Below are 17,408 nucleotides of genomic sequence, written 5' to 3'. Positions count from 1 at the left end.
ATTATGATTCAAATGAGAAAATGTCTAATGAAAGTCATTGGCTGTTTATTAAAATTATAAGAAGAAGAAAAATACCAGCTGCATAAATACCTGTGAAATGAAATAAATGTTTCAGCTGGAGACAGTGCAGCTCTGGTTAGCAGAAAATAAGACCAAATTGAGAGCAGATTATATTTGGTTTTAAATCAATATGGCTTAGTAGTTACCAGCCACTGATCATCCTTCATGACCTAGAGTGTAAACGTAAAACAAGACTAAAATTGGTAGCTTTCAATTACTTGTATTTAAATCCAGTCTCCTCTACCACTGAATGTTCTCTGAATAAATAAGTAAAAGCACATTTAGTTGCTGGCATTGCCCTGGCTGTTCCTGCATTTGCAGTGGTTTGATACACAGATAAAGGAAGCTCCTGCTGTGTGCTCATATATGAAGTCTCTAATGGAACAGCTGATCTCTTTTTTCCCCCTCCCCTTCCTCTCTCTCATCTCCATTACCCTCCCCCCAAATGGAGGCAAGGGAATTTTGAATTTTTTGTATTTTAAATACTTCTCAAAGTATGTAAGGCTGAAGATATCTTTGAACATAAGTGCACCTGGCCTTCTATTTTCCAGTATTCTGTATTGTTAATACAAACTGCAAGAGAGCCCTAAAGAGGTGTTTTCCTATTTTATTACTGGTCACGTGTCCTTTCACTACAAATTTGAACATTAAAATTAATTATGGCCTTAGAGACAGAGAGTCCAACAGTGAAATAGCTTGCAATTTATTTGAACTCTGAAATTCCACCAGTTAAAGTTGTGTAAAACTTTCCAGTAGTTTATTTATGTATTATTTTAAGAAAAAAACACCTTAATTATGAGTCTGGTTGTTCAATAAAACAGAATAACTATCTGGCTAATCACTGCCGTGCTCTAGATCATTAATTTTCTTCTTAATAGCAGTAGGATTTTTTCCATTTTCTCCTTTAAAACCTTTTCAATTATATAACAAATGTGCTTGATTTATGGGGACACTCTCTAGGATTTTATGCCCCAAGACAGGCACGTCATGAAATAGCTGGAGGTTGGTGAAGAACCTCACTTGGATTAAAGGCTTGCAAGTACTGACAGGAGTGGGAATTGGTAATTTGGATGGAGGCCTGTACAGAGGCACGTGGACAGCTCTGTTCTCAGCTACTCCCACTAAAGGAGTTGTTTTGTTTTGGTCTCACCTAGAAATTCAGATTTTCTCTAAGGGAACACACAGCCCTGGCTATGCAGAGGGTTGCTCATAAGAAGGCCTGGTTTTCCCAAAGTCTGAAAAATTTTTGTTTGTGGAGAAATGAAGTGAATAATTGCACTTCTGTACTAAATCTAGGGATTTTTAAATATGGGTTCTTAAGTAATCATTTCTGCATTAGGTGTCTCAAGGTTCCTGGAAGTGCACATTTTCTATGTGGCACAGTTATGAAATACAGCTGGGCCTCCATTTGTCTGTTTAGAGACCCAGATCTGCTCTGTTAACTTGGTTTCAAGTTGCTTGAGAAGTACAGGACAGTCTGTATTCTAAGATTTCCTGACAAATGTGTGAAGTTCAGAGCTCTTACCAGGCTGGCTGCTAACTGGCCAGGAAGTCCCTAACACTGTGGCTGGCAAAGAATAAAGAAAACATAAAGATGCTAAATTTTGGTTAGGGGAGACTGTTCAGAATTTAAAGTCCTGGTGTCTGAGAGCATGGGGTGGCATTTGCAGCTGATGTTTGCCTGGTAGTGAAGGAGCCAGCATAATAAATAGTTGGCTAAGTAGTAAGAGTTCACCTGGCAGTTAATGCTGAATTTTATGGCTGTGGACTTGAGGCCTCTTGAAACTGAGTAATGGCAGTAATAAGAAGGTGTTTGTAGGGGTAGATGGATTTGTGGGGGCTTTGAGTCCTGCTCACATGTTTGAGAATGAATTATAATGGAGTGCCCTTATTCTAGATTTATTTGAACAGAAATGGCCAGTGAGATGAAGAGATGAATGCAATGTAAAGTATGTGAGAGTTTCCCTTTGCTTCCAGCTTGCACTGGACTGATGAGCTGGGTCCATTGAACCCTCTGTTTCACCCAGTCCTTGAAGGGTTATAAAGCAGAGGTGGAAAGAAAAAGCACTTGAGGAGAATGTTTAGCTTGGCAATGCCTTCATCCCCAACAGCTGACTGTGATGCCTGGAGCCAGTTACTGTAGGGATGAGCAGATAAACCTGATGTGTACTGGAACCTGGAAATTGGAATTAATTAAACAGTGTAATATTTAATGGATGTGATGAGATTCCTTGTAAGTTGGGCTTTTCACCAAGATTGGTCCATTCATTTCTACTCACATACTCTCTCTCCTAAAAGCTGTTGCAAGAATTTTCTCTGGAAAATGAAAGCACTTGTGCTCTAAGGAGGACTAGGAAGGGCCCTACAGGGCTCCACCTCTTAGGCCCTCGTGTGCTGCTCAGCAGCTTCTCACATCTGCTGGTGCTCTGGCTCCCTGATCAGTACTGCAAGATCCCTTCATGATGGGTGCATTTGGGCAGATCTTCATGCTGAAGAATTCCTTTGAATTGTGATGCAGAGCTACAGCTAAAACCAGTAGCTTCCTGTTGTATTATCTGTGCCACTCATGACACAAAAAATGTCACTAATGTGTTTGCTGCCATAAAAATTTTCTTAGTATCTCTTTCAGCTGCTTAGGCCAGCAGCCAGCATGCTCCAAGGTTAGTGATGAATTAGCTTGAAATTGCCAAGGGGTGTCTTTCTGCACTGACTTGAAGATGTATGAGGCTCGCTCTCCTTTGTTCCTCCTCCATCCTGCTTTAGCCATACCTGCATTGTGCCCCGTCAGCGTTTTCTGCTTGGGAATGGCTGAGTGGACTTTGCTCTGTTAGCCGTGCATCTTGTTTTATTTAAAGGAGGTCTTCAGCGTGTCTATTTGGCATGAATTGCTTGAGAATTTGCTGGTAAAAAGCGCAGGGGAGGGAAAGAAAAGGATCCTCGGAGCCTGGCTCACTGTCTCCCGGCAGTGCCCCCTTCCTGCTCTGGAGGAGGGCTCTTGCTTGGGCCGGCCCCTGGAGCACAAGTGCTCGGAAGCAGCAGTGGCCGGGCCGCTGTCTGTCCGTCTGTCTGTCTCCGGGATCATGTGGCAAAGGGGCCGTGCCTGCGGCCAGAGCGGCTCCCCCCGTGCGAGGAGTCACAGGACACCGGCGGGGGTAGCTCCAGCTGGTATGCCCTGGTACTAATATAATCCCCAGCACCGTGGCCATGGGACACAAGTGTGACATGGGAGGTATTTAAGGAGACACACCTGTTCTAGGCACAGGCTGGCTATTGCATGCCTTGGAAATGGAAGGCTTTGGTGGAGCAGGGAAGACTCATTTTATCCTCAGGAGGGCTTTGCTTTCTTCTTTCTCCCCAGTTGCACATTATTTTATAGTTCCCTGATATGAGGCAGCCCTGTGGCCTGTTAGCACCGGGCTGTTTCAAAGGCCAGGCTGGGGTTTGCAGGAGGGAACAGCCTCTGGTCTGAGTGATGGTTTGGGTGTAACAGCTCCCAAGAAAGGGCAGAGAATTCGGAGAATGTCATCTATGTGTGGGGTTGGGTTTTTCGGTCCTTTAGATAATTTAGATTTTGTGTTGTGTTTACCAGTATTTTTATTGTAAAGTCTCTGTCTTGCAATTTAGAGCAGTAAATCAGATGAAATTCATATCATCTTACAAATTTTGTACAAAAATATTTTGTCACTTTGAGATCTGAGTGTATTTCTCTCTCTTCTTTCCCTCTGCCCCCATCTCAAAAATTACTGTGAAACAGTTACTCTCCATAAGAAGCAGCAAGTAAATACAAACTAAATCTCATGATTGCATAGCATAAAGAATTAAAATGCTTAGATTTTTATCTCTCTTTTTGAAGTTTATCTGACACTTGTTTGGCAGAGGATAATTTTTTCTCTGTTGAAAAGGGGATGTATTAAGATGAGGGAAAAAGAAATTGCAGGGTCTGTCATATGACTTGATTCCATCTGTCTGTCATGTCTTTCAACTAGAATGGAATTCTTCTCTCAAATTTGATATGCCTTTTTTTGATGTTAATGTGAAATCTCCTAGTTTGCCTTAGTCTCATTCCACATGGCCCTTCTTTCCACGGATTCCTGCTCTTGGTGAGGTGTTAAGTGTTTGTTGGTTTGGGACAGCTCCCAGGATTGGGGCCAAGGCTTCTCCTACATTTGATAGATTGTTGTGTGGAAATAGTAGCAACTGGACAGTCTTTCTCTCCCATCTTTGTTTTAAATAAGATTTTCAGGTAAACATCCAGTATGTCAGTTGTTTGCAGACCTGAAGTCATGGCTGGTGGAAATAAGGAGGAGGGTTGTGCTCCAGGCCCTGGCTGGTTTGGGCAGTCAGGTATTTTGGGGGGAAGGTGTTAATTCTCTTCTGTAACAGCTTTGCACTCTGAGTGTGGTGGTCTGCAATAACCAGTCCCTGGGTGGATGACAGACTCTCCTTCTCAGAAACTAAAGGTTGTTGGAAGGGGAGGGGATCCTGGGAATGGAAACCCCTCAGCTCCAGCCTCACCTGGCCCATGGGGTTATTGATCCTTATGACAAGGGGGTGTAAATATATATCTTTTTAATCCTAACCTGAAAGAGGACTGCAGCTTTATGCCGGTCTTCAGACCAAATCCAAACCCTCAAATAGTTTTCCTTCTTTGTGGGCAGACACATTTTTGTACATATGAATGTAAAAATACCTTTTATTGTGCTACAGAGAAGCAGAATATCTTGTTGTAAGGAAAGAATCATCCCTCTTTAGCTGTGATGCCTCCCAGGCTGGCTTTGGGCCTCTGTAAATCACATTTTGCTGCATAGCCTGAGGTAGACACAGCCTCACTATCCCTGCTAGCTGGTAAAAATGGGCTCTCCCTCACCTCTGTTCCTACTGGATTCTCCCAAAGTTATGATCTGTGCAATCAAAAACTGAAGATATTTATTCTGGGTTGTTCTGGGATTTTTTTTTTTTTTTTTGTGGGGGGGTAGGGGGGAATGGTTTGGTTTAGTGGTGTTTTTGTTCCTTAACTGCACCCTGCAAAATGTCCTGGCTGAGTTGTTTCTAAATACTGGCATCTCCAGGGAAGGGGTTATAAATTGCTAATTTAAAGCCTGCAACAGGATAATTAACTAACCAGTTTGATGTAAATGGCTTAATGGGGCTTTACTAGCCCCTTTGAACTTAAAGTAGCACTAAAAAGTAAACTGTAAATACCTTCAAGGAACGTAGTGGCATGTTTGAATGTGGGGCTGCTTGGCTGCAAGGAGCAAGCCTGCTCAACTTGCCAGAAATCCACTGGCCTGTGTGACAGCAAACATGCCAAGGGGGTGAGGGGACCAACCAGGCACCCCTTGGGGAAGGCTCTGCAACTGCCTGGGTTCTCAGGAAGCACACACACTCTGATATATCAGGCTTTCAAACCTGTCCTGCCTGCTTTGGAAAATTTAAATCACAACCTCAGTTTAAATGCAACTGTAATGAATTTCATCAGGAATGAAGGGGGAAAAAAAAAACAACAGAAAACCCAAAACCCTGAGGGGGAGGCAGCCACTAGAGTCCACCCTAATTTTCCTGCAGTTCTATTTGCATTAAGGTCTTTTGGCAAGTCCAGGCAGAAACTCTGATTGCACTTTGTTTCAGAAGACCTCGTTACTGAATCTGCTGAGACAAGGTACTGCAGCCCTGCAGCAGATTCCAGTTTCTGATGCATTTGGGGGACTTTGGGGAGAATGTCCAGACTTTCATTCTTGCTGGGCTGCTACAAAGTTCAAAGGAGGATGTCAGCAACAATTAATCACCTAGAAATGAAGGTCATTACAAATTGGAAGTGTCTTGTGTAGTTAGGCATTGATCTCACTTCTGACTATGGAGGCAGGGGTGTTGGAGAGGAGAATTTCAGGCCCAAAGACCCACAGGAATATTCCCTTGAAGTTCTTCCTGGTCCCAGTGCTGCTCTGCTGTGCCTTCTCACTGTGCATGCACCACACAGTGTCAACAACAATTCCAAGAACCTTTTCTTTATTGTTCCTCTGTCTCACAACCATCTTTCACCTATTTCCAGCAGTCTTCCTGGATACCAGAGGATGTTTTGGGGGTTGAAGCACAATCCTCAGTTACTGCTGTGACCTCTGACATGTAGGATTTGGCTTTACAGCCAGATGTGTTCAAGAGTGTTCCTGGTCCTTGGCTGTGCTTTGCTGCCTGTTCTGTTGTGCTGCCCTGAAGACCATGGGGTTTGTGAGGCTGAGCCAGACCAGCGCTGATGCAGAAAGAGGGCAAGATCTGACCTTTTAGGTGGTGGCTCTGACTTGGATGCCCTAAAACAGATCATGATGCCTCATCCTCTGTAATGATGGCTCTATTTTTGTGTGGTTTGGTTTGGAATTTTTTTTCACCTGGTAAGTAACATATTATTGGCAATGTTAATGCTGGCCTTTAAAAAGCAACATAAAAGCACTGAGATCTGTTGTAGAGGGCCATGATGCAGAAGTGCTATGTCTTATTTTAAAAGCCATGTCTGCCAGAGGATTCAGCCCTGCACTCTAATTATTCAGGTGTCTGTTGTATGCAGGGATCAGAATGCTCTGCTGTGGCCTTTGGGAGAGTTAATAACGTGGCACTTTGCTCTTACCTGCTGACTGAAGCAGTTGGCACCATGGTAGTACCTGCTTGCTGTGTGTGGGTTGGGAGCAGAGCACAGGATTAATTTGGGGCTGTGTTGGCAAGGGTCTGTCAGCAGAGCTTGCCTAGCTGCCTGTGCCATGCTGGAGCTGTTAATGCTTTACTTTTATAAGCATTAACCTAGAGCACATTTTAAAAAATTCAAAATACTCACTGTTAGAGAGAGAGAGAGAGAGAGACACTTGCAAGCAGAAGAGCTCTGTACACACAGTGTTCATGGCTGGAGACTCCCTTCAAGGAATGCCCCAACACCTCAGCCTGCCAGCTTTGCTATCTTGGCATCTGACTGGGAAATGCAAATACTCAATCTTAATCCTTCATTCCCACATGCTGACATGTATCCAAGGCGAACTTCTGTGAATGTTGTTGTTATTTCCATATAACTTCAGCTGCTGCTTTGCTTCCCAGAACCTCCCCACCATGTGTCTCAGTGCAGTGTTTTCCAGGTCTTTTGGATTTGTTTCCCTAATGGAAGGCAGGTTTTAGTGTGCATGTTCTTATCAGAAATCTGGGCAAGGGAGCTGAGGGCACTTTCAGTGAGCTCACAGGTGACACTAGGCTGGGTGGGAGTGCTGCTCTGCTGGAGGGCAGGAAGGCTCTGCAGAGGGATCTGGACAGGCTGGATCCATGGGCTGAGGCCACTTGGGTGAGGTTCAACAAGGCTGAAAGGATGTTGTAGCCAGATGGGGGCTGGTCTGTTCTCCCAACAAGCAACAAGCAATAGGGCAAGAGCAAATAGCCTCAAGTTGCACCAGGGGAGATTTAGGTTGGATATGAGGGAAAATTTCAAAGAAAGGGTCATCAAGCATTGGAACAGGCTGCTCGGGGAAATGGTGGAATTGCCATCTCTGGAGATTATCCAAAGGATGTGTAGATGGGGCACTTGGGGATGCAGTTGAGAGGTGGACTTGGCAGTGATGAGTTAATGGCCGGACTTGATTTTAGGGGTCTTCTCCAGCCTAAGTGATTCTATGATTTTGTGTGGAGAAGAGGAACAAGCCCTGTGGCTGGGTTGTTTTTATAAGGCTCTTCTCTTTCTAATCCCCCTCCAACAAACCCTTACACAGATTTTTAGATTCCTCACTAAATCCTTTAAATAATGTGATAATAAAAAATCCCCCTTCTAATACACATTTCATTTTGAAACCCACTAAACCTGACAACAAACTGTATTTGGTTTGTTGGCTTAAGAATCACAGGGAAAATAGAAGTAGAAACCCTGGGCCAGGACTCTAGACTCTCTCCTCTGCTTTTAGTAAGATGAAAAATTTCATCTGGCTATTGCTAATGTTAGAGAGTTGTGTAAAAATTAGAACGTAATGAAGACAAATTTTAAAGTGGTGTCTGCTGCAGTTCTTGGGTGTGTTGTCTCAATTGCCTCCTACTTAGAGAGAGCAGCTGAAAAATCCAAGTCCTTTTCCAACATGTCAAAACCAACTTTTTCAAAGGATTCAGTAGCTGTGCCAAAGCACCTTGCCTATTTGTAAGCAAATGCCAAGGGTTGGGATTGTCTCTGCCAGGGCCAGCATTCACACAGGCAGCTGACTCTTTTAAATCAATTTGATTAATTACTATATACCTCCTAATTTTTCAATAGGCAAGTCCCTGCCATTTCTTGCCTGCACAAGATTAAACTTTCACATTACATACCCTGTTATAAGACTTAGATTGTCTGGAGTAGGTCTGGGTGTGCAGTGACTGCTTCTGGAAGGGGCTGGGGATTGGGCATCACTGTCAGGCTTCTTACATGAGGTTCCAGAGGAAGCAGGTGTGTGACAGCCATGTTAGCATCTGTGATGGAGGATACCTTGTGATAAGAAGGATGTGATTTATTCAGGTTCTTCAGAGGTGTTGGCTTGTTTGGTTTGAGATTTTTGAGGTGGTTTTCCTGCTGTTAAAACATGTTCTTTGAGTGAAGTACCTCCCAAGAAAATGCCTGGAGAAGGGAATAGATTAGGCCAAGGTGGACTGACTTGGTGGGTCAGGGAAAGCTGGATGGCATCAGAACATCCCTGTGGCTGGGCAGCCTCAGGATGAGTGTGTTTCCGAGCACCTGCACTGTGGGGGAACAATGCCACAATTTATTCTCTGTGACAGAGCTGCATGTGGCTGAATAATGTGCAGCCAGGGGCTGAGAGCAGCTGGATCCTAGGTACAGGTGTTTGGGAATGCACATTGCCAAGAGAGGATACATTATTGTATCCTCACTAAGAGAACTTTCTGCCTCCTCTGGGTGTCTCTTGATGCTGTTACATCACTGGGCTCTGCTGGAAGTGGTAAGGATGGAAAAATTTTACTTTTTCCTTCCACTGTAAGGTGTGGTATCGATGTTTGTTGTGGCTGTTAGCAGAAGTTTGTATGTGTATTACTCCTTGGGCCAGATTCTGATCCTATTTATGTAGCTGTAAAACTGCTGTGTTGTTCCATCTGTGTCAGGGAAGTTCCAGCCTCTCTGGTTGTTTTTAGGATTTGGTTCTGCTTGGATTTTTGGTTTGTTTTCTCCTTCCTTTAACCACTTTCCTTTCTGAGAGGGGAGAACTCCATGGGAAGTGATCCAGCAAAGTTTTAAAATAACCTTTTAGTGTGGGTTTGGTTTTGGTTTTGTTTTTTTTTTAAAACTCTTGCTCAAACTTTTAAATATGTGAATTCTCTCTGTGAATTCTGAGTGCCTCTGAAACCTGCCAGCCAAGCCTAAATCTTGCAGGAGGTGTGGCCACATTTGTGTTCTCAGAGCTCTCTGGCACAGACACCTGGTACACCTGTGTCTCCTGCTAGTTTCAGTACTGTCATAACTTCACCCCTCATGCCTGTTTCTCTGGTACCTCCTGTTTTTCCCAAGGTTATCTTCTAAAAATAGAATGTGTTACAGATTTTTCACTCCCCCACACCCACCTTGAGGACAGTAATTACCAATGAGATGGTTTTAATTATGCTGAAAGAAGGAGGGTGATGCATTTGGCTCTGCTCTTTGAGGCTTTTTTTTTTTCTGTCAGAGAAAAAAATTGCACAAATTGCTTAGTAATTTCCTTAGGTGACAAATATAAAGTGAGTAGCTTTTGAAATACTAAAGCTTGAGTATTTAAACATTTGATAAATCATGGGTTAACTGAAGAATAAAATTAGGATGTTTTGGCACCAGCAGAATTCAATGCAAAGGTCTCAATCTGAATAGAAAATCTCTTAATTTCCTTAATTGTTAAACTGGTAGAGATAGCTGTGGTATCTGTGGCATTCAGCTGTCCAGAAACCAAAGCCATGCTCAACCCAAGTGAGCAGGGATGCTTTGGATGATGCAGTTATCTGTCAGCAGCCAGAAATTAAAACATTCATAAGACAGAAAAACACTTCTCTAAAATGAAAAAAAAAAACCTGAATGAAAGCATATTAGTGTTTGAGTGGATGATGCTGACTTTACTGTCCTCTAAACTATGCCTGCAGCAGCCCAGAGCTTATTGTCATATAAACCAAGAGAAGTAAAAGGGAAGCTGTCTCTATAGGCTACATGATGGAGCTGGTGAGCAATTGCTGTGATAGTAGGGTGCTCTGTGTGTGCTAATTGCCTACAGATAGAAATGCTGTGTAAAGGAGTCATTGCTGGCACACTGACACAGGCTGGCAAACTGAACTGTTTGGTGGAAGGATAAGAATCTACTACAGCTCTTTAAAATCACCCTCATTGTGATCACCTCATGTTCAAACATTACTTTCTCCACTGTGAGTAAAGGCATAGCACATTTCACAGATCATCCCTTAAAATAAAACCAGATTGGTGCATAAGAGACCAAGTCAGCACAAGCATGCACTGTGCTATACAAGTAGCACTGCACATTCTTAGGCAAGAGTGTGCTGCTACACAGAGCTCAGAATGAAATGGGAACAGGGATGGTGCTTCAGGTTTTACAGTCACCTCTGTGCTCGACTTTGACAATTATTTATTACCACTAATATTGTGCTTTGTAAACTTATATAGTGCTTTATGAAGTAAGACATGTTTCCTATTTTAAAGATCTTATAATCTTGTGGGCTGATAAGGGGTGCAGATTATCCCTTGGATGTTCATAAATAGCATTAGCACTAAGAGTTTTATTAGCACTGGGTCCTTTCAAGCCTGTGGCTCTTTATTTTTCTTAACAACACTTCCCTATTCAGGTGCTGAAATAAGGATTTCTACAGCATGATGTTCCAGGCTGGAATAATGTGGGCATTCTTTGGTTTTGCTTGTAGTGAAAGAGCAAAACCCAAGCAGAGTCGCAGCACAGTGGCTGTAGCTCTGCATGGCTTTAATCCACAGCCTTTGCTCGGCTCTCTGAGACTGCAGATCTGGAGTTTGGGGGATGGCAGCAGAGAGCAGGCTCGGGAGGTTTGTGTGTGTGTGTGCTTGCGCGTGTTTTAAATAAACAAACAATGCAACAGCAACTTCAACAAATTGTGAGCAGTGCTAATTTGTTATAGGGCTGTCTTGCCTTCTGGCAGTGTTGATGTAGGAGAAGCTGAGCAGACTGGAACGGATGCAGGGAGCTGCCAGTTTCCTTGCTCTGTATATGGTCCAGCATAAAATACTTTTAAGGGTCCTGTCCTGAGGAGCTTTCAGATTACAGGATAAAGCACATACATAGGCTGTCAATCCCTTTTCAAAACCAAATCTTAGGCAAAAGTACCTTTCCCCCTGCTTTGCTCCACCCCTTCTACTTTCTTAAAATGAAGAGAAGTTTTAAGTCTTAATTCATGACAAAAGGCTATAATTTGTGTACTTTGAGGACTGCCAGGAAATCCTTGGCCTTGACAAGAATAGAGTGCAGGGAAGGAAAGGAGGCAGATCCTGTGCTTTGGACTGTAGCAAAGTTTTCAACACCCCATGACCTTGCTGGGCTGCCTTTCATAACACGCCTGGGGCTGTAATCCCCCAGGCTGAGAAGCTGTCTGTCAGGGAGGGCTGGCCAAATGTGCCCCAGGTATCTGCAGCCCTGGACCACTGCTGTGCAGGACAAACCAGCAGGATGGGAGCCTTGCTGGGAAAAGGTGGATTTTGGAAACATACATAGAGTGACCTCCCTGCAGTCTGTGAGCTGAGTTTAAATAATGCTTGAAGTCCCAAATGAAGAAGACAGGAATAAAACAGTCAAAATAAGAAGTAGGGGTTGAGGAAAAGCAGCCAAAAAATTAAGAATCTTGAAAGTGAGTAAACTCTGCTTTCCCATTAGGTCATTTGGATGCAATACAGGCATTTTGTAGAACTTTGAGTCTGTTAGGCCTTCTGCTTTCACAAGCAATAGTGGCTTTCTGGCCTTCTCTCAATTGCCAGGCTCAGATGTGCTGAGACTTCTTGGTGGCTGCACAGAATCAAATACAAAGGATTCAGGGTGATGGGTTAAGTATCTGATTTGGAGGGATGTTTAGTAGGCAGTACAGCCCTAATACTGCTGGGACCAATTCTTAGAGTGGCTTGCTTGAAAGACTTCAGCAAAGTAAAACTTAGAAAGATTTCTTTGCTAAGTACAGGCCTGTGTATGGTCAGTTTTGGGGGAAAAGCAAAGAAAAAGCAATGTGGCTAAGTGCTAAAAGTGCTATTTTTAAGGTATCATTCATATTAAGAACTGTTGCTGGATCTATTGATATGGGTAAAGGGAATGAGATTTTTTTCTTACTGGAAAAAAACAAGACAGCAATGCTTGTTTTGTGCACACTGTGCTCACCACTGCTCTGGCTTATGGTGAGAGAGATGACATTTTGGTCCAAGACAGTAGCTACACCCCTAAGCATGGACACTTGCTGTTAACTATTGCAACTCCTGATATTAGAAGTATTGTGAGTGCAGATGCTCCTGTGCAGACTGCTTCTCTCTGCAGAAACGTTTGCAGAGTCCACACAAGAAATGAGAATAAACAGGCTGATTGGGAGGATCTTTATCAAACCTATTCCCATTTTTCCTGTGCTCTGAGGCTTTGTTTGCTCTAACAAATCGTGTAACTAAGGAGTCTGAGTCACAGTCACTAGTTCCAGCTGCCTGCCTCATCCCTGTCCTGGAGATCCCTCCCCAGCTGCAGGGACAGTTGAAAGGGTCATGCATTTGCTCCAGTATTACTGCATTTCACAACCTGCTATCAGCTTGTACCTGTGGTGACTCAGAGCCCTAAAGCAGTGCTGCAGCTGAGACTATCCTGTAGGACAGTCTTGGTTGGAAGAGGGTCATGACATTTCTCCTCCTCCACAGTGCTGGGTGTGCTGCTGCCCTCAGAGCAATGCTCAGCATGATGCTGCCACCCCATGCAGCCCCTGCCAATGGCCACCTTACTGAAGGACAGGGCCCAAGACTGGCACTCTCTAGGATTAACTGGGAGGTAGCAATGATCCTTTATTCATGTCCTAAATTCTTGCATTGTAAAGGGAGAATTCTGTACAGGCTCAGAGGTGGCTGGGAAACAGAAATTTTGCATACCAAAGGGGCATTTGAGATACTTCATTCAATATGTTGTTGTTGTTATTTTCATGCAATAGGGAGTAAATAAATGAATTAAATGAGATTAGCATTGGACATTGGAGTTGCTTTTACTACTTGCAATGTAGGTACAACTAAAACTGAGTTTGCTCAGTTGTAGGATGAGAAGAAGAGCCCAGAGTCTACTGCTGGTTACTAAGTGGTCACGAGCTTCTGAAGCTTTGTTTTGTGTCACTGCTCTGCTCCTGAGATCAACTGTGCTCTGTGGATGTGGAGGAGTTTTTAATGCTGGACTCTGGCTGACAAGATCTGCAATGTCCATGCCTCTCCCCTTCTCCTCCCAGTAGAGGTTTGGGTAGCCCTAGTCTCCTATGTGTCAGCAGTGACAAAAAATGTGTAATATACAAGCACTCTGTTTAGGAGTTGGCAGGAAGCTTCATTTCTGACTGCAGTGAGATGTTCTAACAGTAGGAAACACCTCTGGTTGGAGCAGTTCTCTGCTAAACTCTGCCCTAGAGGGGAATACAACTATGGAGAAGAGCCCTTGCTTCACAGTGGCGAGAAGTAAATTGATGTAATCCGGGTGGGAAAAACCTCATGTTTGAGCTGCTGTTAAAGAAATACCTTTATGCAGCATTCAGCCTCTGTTAAACTGAGAATTGCTGGTATTGCTTATGGTTGAGATGCTGGGAGATTCAGCCAGAGTTCAGCTTGCTCTAATGCTGTGCAGAGCGTGATCTTCTGGAGAGGGGGGAGCTCCAAATTCCTGGAGCTCTGGCCCAGGGTGCTTCAAGTGTGGTAGTTAACTGTGGGTTGGCCTGTTCATGCTGGCAGTGGTCTGTTCAGACTAGTTCAGCAAATGCTCTTGGCTGAGCACAGCCCAAGTCAGTAGGCAAACAGTTGCTTACATTTCACTTCTTCATTGAATTGACAAGATTTAAAAATCTTCAGCCTACAGCAGTCAAAACAGGGTGATCTGAATACAAAAGATCTATTATTTCAGTGAGAAAGGGGTTTGGTTACAGAGTTGTGGGGATAAGTATGCAGGTGGGAATGATGGGAACACTGTCCTGGGCCGAAGCCCAGCAGATGTTCAGGAAGAATGAACTATCTTCTTATACTCTGTCCTTGTATAACAACCCATTCCATTTCTCAGGCCTGTGTCCTCCTTCATGCTCTCTTTCATTCAACATTAAATATTGTAGGTCTTTTTCATTTGGCCTTTTATCTTTTAAGGCTGATAATCAATAGTATTCTCACTTTTAAAATGTAAGATTTCTATCTCCAGAAACACAGCTGGAGACATGCAGCCATCGATGTGATAAAAGCTGTGCATGTTTCACTTTACCATCAGGGTCCAAAACCCCATGTTAAATCTCTACCAGGCTGCAGGGTTATTTCTGTACTGGTTTTTGGTGGATTTGGGCTTTGTTTGTTTGTTTTCACTGGGGCAGCATCACCACTTGTAGAAAGGAACCTGTTCTTAGCATCTACCCTGAGACTGCTCCACGATAATCCCACTGGAGCTGATTAGAGGAACTCCATGGGAAGGAGATGCACTGCAGAGGATACAACCAGCCTGTCAAACCTAGGGTAGCTGTGCTATGCGCCTTTTCCTGACATGGAAAAAATGATGTTGCTTTTTCCTTTGGGCAGGGGAGGGTGGAATTACAGACCTTAAGTTTTGTGATGCGCATACAAGCTGCAGTTCACCATGAATCAACATGATCTCCAGTCTCCAAGAATGGAGATTAAATGATCACTGAAGCATCATTATAAATAGGAGAGGGTACACAGTGTCGTCTTCTCCCACCTTGCACCAAAGTATCCAGCCTGGTCCAATGCCATAACATCTCTAGAAGATCTTTTCAAAGGCTTGGGAAGTGGGCCAGGGAAATGGGGACAACACAGTGGATCAGGTTTGAAGTGTTTCTTCTGCTGTACTGTGTTGGGAATGAGACCAAAAGCTCTGGCACCAGGCTGTTCTTGTCAGAGAGGCATTTCTAAATGGTGATGATATTTCATTGCCTGAATTTCTGGGCAGAAGGAAGCTGGTGCAGACATCCTGGGATCTGCTGGTTTTGGATACATGTGACCTGGTCCCCCTGAAGCTCAGTGCTCTTGGGAGTCATGAACACAAGTGGCCAGGGAGCATCAGTAAGAAACTTGCAGTCCCGTTCTGCTTCTGTCACAGTTCACCAGCTGTGGGAGATGGGTGGAGGGGAGGTTGTTCTAGCAGTTGCATATTTAAGGCAGGTGGCTGTATTAAAATGTACGTTTCAATTTTGATTGCAGTATTTTAATTGCATTTAACAGCGTCCCTGCTGGTTCTCCATTCTGCATCCGTGCAGCCACGTTCTATTGATGGCCTGTTGTGATTTCAATGGAACATCATGGGATGTACCTGGCACGTCGGGCAGCACTGGATGGAGGTGCCTTTAGCCCAATGTACCTGGCATGGTAAGCGGCAACCAAGTGGTTAAATCTGCATTCTACTGCTCACAGTTTCAGCTTGTATAGCAAGGTGTTCCTGCTTTGCTGCAGCCTTGCATTGACTGGAAATCACTTTGCTCTTCTGATTTTAGTGCTTTCATGCACACAGAGCCCCTTCCCTTTTCACCCACGGAGATTCCCCTTCCCTGGGAAGTTTGCCATACAGTGGAGAAGGGCCTAGCCATGTCAGGCTCTCCTTGTTGTTCTAGAACATGAGAGAAAGGACTGGGAAATCATCTCCTTTTTTTCCTCTCCTTTTTGGGCCAGGAGCTGGTAGCAGTTGAGCAGGTATTGCCCACGTTCCAAATATCCAAATGTTGCCGCACAGAGGTGCCAGACAGGTGCTCGTGTCCCTAAGCAAAGCTGTGCCATTTCTGCAGGAGTCCTGCAAGAGCTGCCTTGGGGAGCCAGGAGGGCAGTTCTGCCTGGCACTAATTGGAATGTAACAAATTAAACAAGGGCCACTTTCAGTTTGCTGATGTGGTATCCTCTGCAAAATGATCCTCCATCCTCCATTTCCCTTCTCCTTTCCATGCCCACACCTGCAAAATCAGCTGCACATCCTGATCTGTCCTGCATGTTTTCTCTACCTCCCCCAGCTCTGCAGACCTCTGCCTGAGTAACTTCACATGTTGGTCTTAGCTATTTTAGAGTGCTAAATATTTGTGTGAGAAAAACAAGGGTGCTGCATCCTGTTTTCTGCTTGAGCCTTCTTCACAGAGCTTTTGCTGCTCCACTGCCAGTGATGAAAATGCATGTTTGTGCCTCAGCTTCTGAATTCTGCTATCTGACTGCTCCAAGGGGCTGGGGATAGGGAACCATTTGGACTAACACAGTTCCAGCACTTCTCCCCATGCTTCTGCTGTTCTAGAATGTGAATATCTTTAAAAGTCATGGGCTAATGACCTGCCAAATGCAACTCCTGGGGGCAGGTTAGTGGCTGTGAAGCACCCACTACACTGACACCTCTGAGGGTCCTGGCTCTGTTGGGATGTGGGGAAAGGAAGATCAGATAAGCCAGTGGGGAACAGGAAAGCTCTCTTCCCAGTGGGGTCATCAAGTGCTCAAAAAAAAGTTGGTTCGTCTGAGACTGAAGGGTGCAGAAGTCATCTGTTTCAGTTTCACTCAGTTCCAGTAGCAGCTGGACACAGCATTTTTAATGTCGTAACTTGGTAGGAGAGAGCTATGTAGGAGACTGTGGATTTCATTTTGTCTTGTTCTTCCCCATGCTCACTGCTGCAGTGTTTGCTCAGTGCAGCCCAACTGCTTGGGAAGGTGGAGAAATAAGTAAGCAGGCCACTGTCTTTTTCTGGGTCTATTATAACATGCACAGTAGGCTGATGTTTTAACAGCATCTAATTTGATACATCACATCTAATCTGTTTGTTGGTTTTTATCTGCAGTACTGTTAACTCACTGTTCAGGTGCTTGGTGTCTAGCCTTCTCATCCAGCCACAAATCCTCTACGTGAAATGAGTGATTCCTTAGATCTGTTTATGATTGATTCTTTGCTTCACTGGTGTTGCTTCTTAAAAGGTAAACAATATTCATGTGCTGCGATCTATAACTCAGAGATGAAATCAAAGAGCATCTCCTGCCAGAGGTTGCTAAGATAACACATTTAGCATTCATTCAGCGATTACTTTTGGGTAGAGATTTAGTGATATTAAAGAGAATCAAACCTGTAGTGAATATGTAGATTTTATACTGTTGAAAGAGGTGAAGGGATTTCTCTTCTCCTCTGTTTAGC

At 44.0% G+C, this 17,408-nt stretch overlaps 1 protein-coding gene across 7 annotated transcripts in view; it reads left to right on the top strand.

The window, feature by feature from the left end:
- HIC2 (HIC ZBTB transcriptional repressor 2) overlaps window positions 1-17,408 on the top strand; it is a 70,840-nt gene that overhangs the window by 47,118 nt on the left and 6,314 nt on the right. For 3 of the 7 annotated variants that reach the window (XM_058816758.1, XM_058816759.1, XM_058816761.1), the window contains one exon: window positions 15,482-15,625. The exons of 2 other annotated variants lie outside the window; for them this stretch is intronic. The gene's annotated coding sequence lies outside the window, so the exon portion shown is untranslated. Of the gene's footprint in view, window positions 1-15,460; window positions 15,626-17,064; window positions 17,195-17,408 lie in introns of those variants that run through there. 2 more of the 7 variants (XM_058816760.1, XM_058816762.1) reach the window with 2 other exon arrangements.

The sequence above is a fragment of the Ammospiza caudacuta genome, chromosome 18 (assembly GCF_027887145.1).
Source record: "Ammospiza caudacuta isolate bAmmCau1 chromosome 18, bAmmCau1.pri, whole genome shotgun sequence".
Classification (NCBI taxonomy): Eukaryota; Metazoa; Chordata; class Aves; order Passeriformes; family Passerellidae; genus Ammospiza; species Ammospiza caudacuta.
This window is presented reverse-complemented; position numbering and strand designations above follow the sequence as displayed.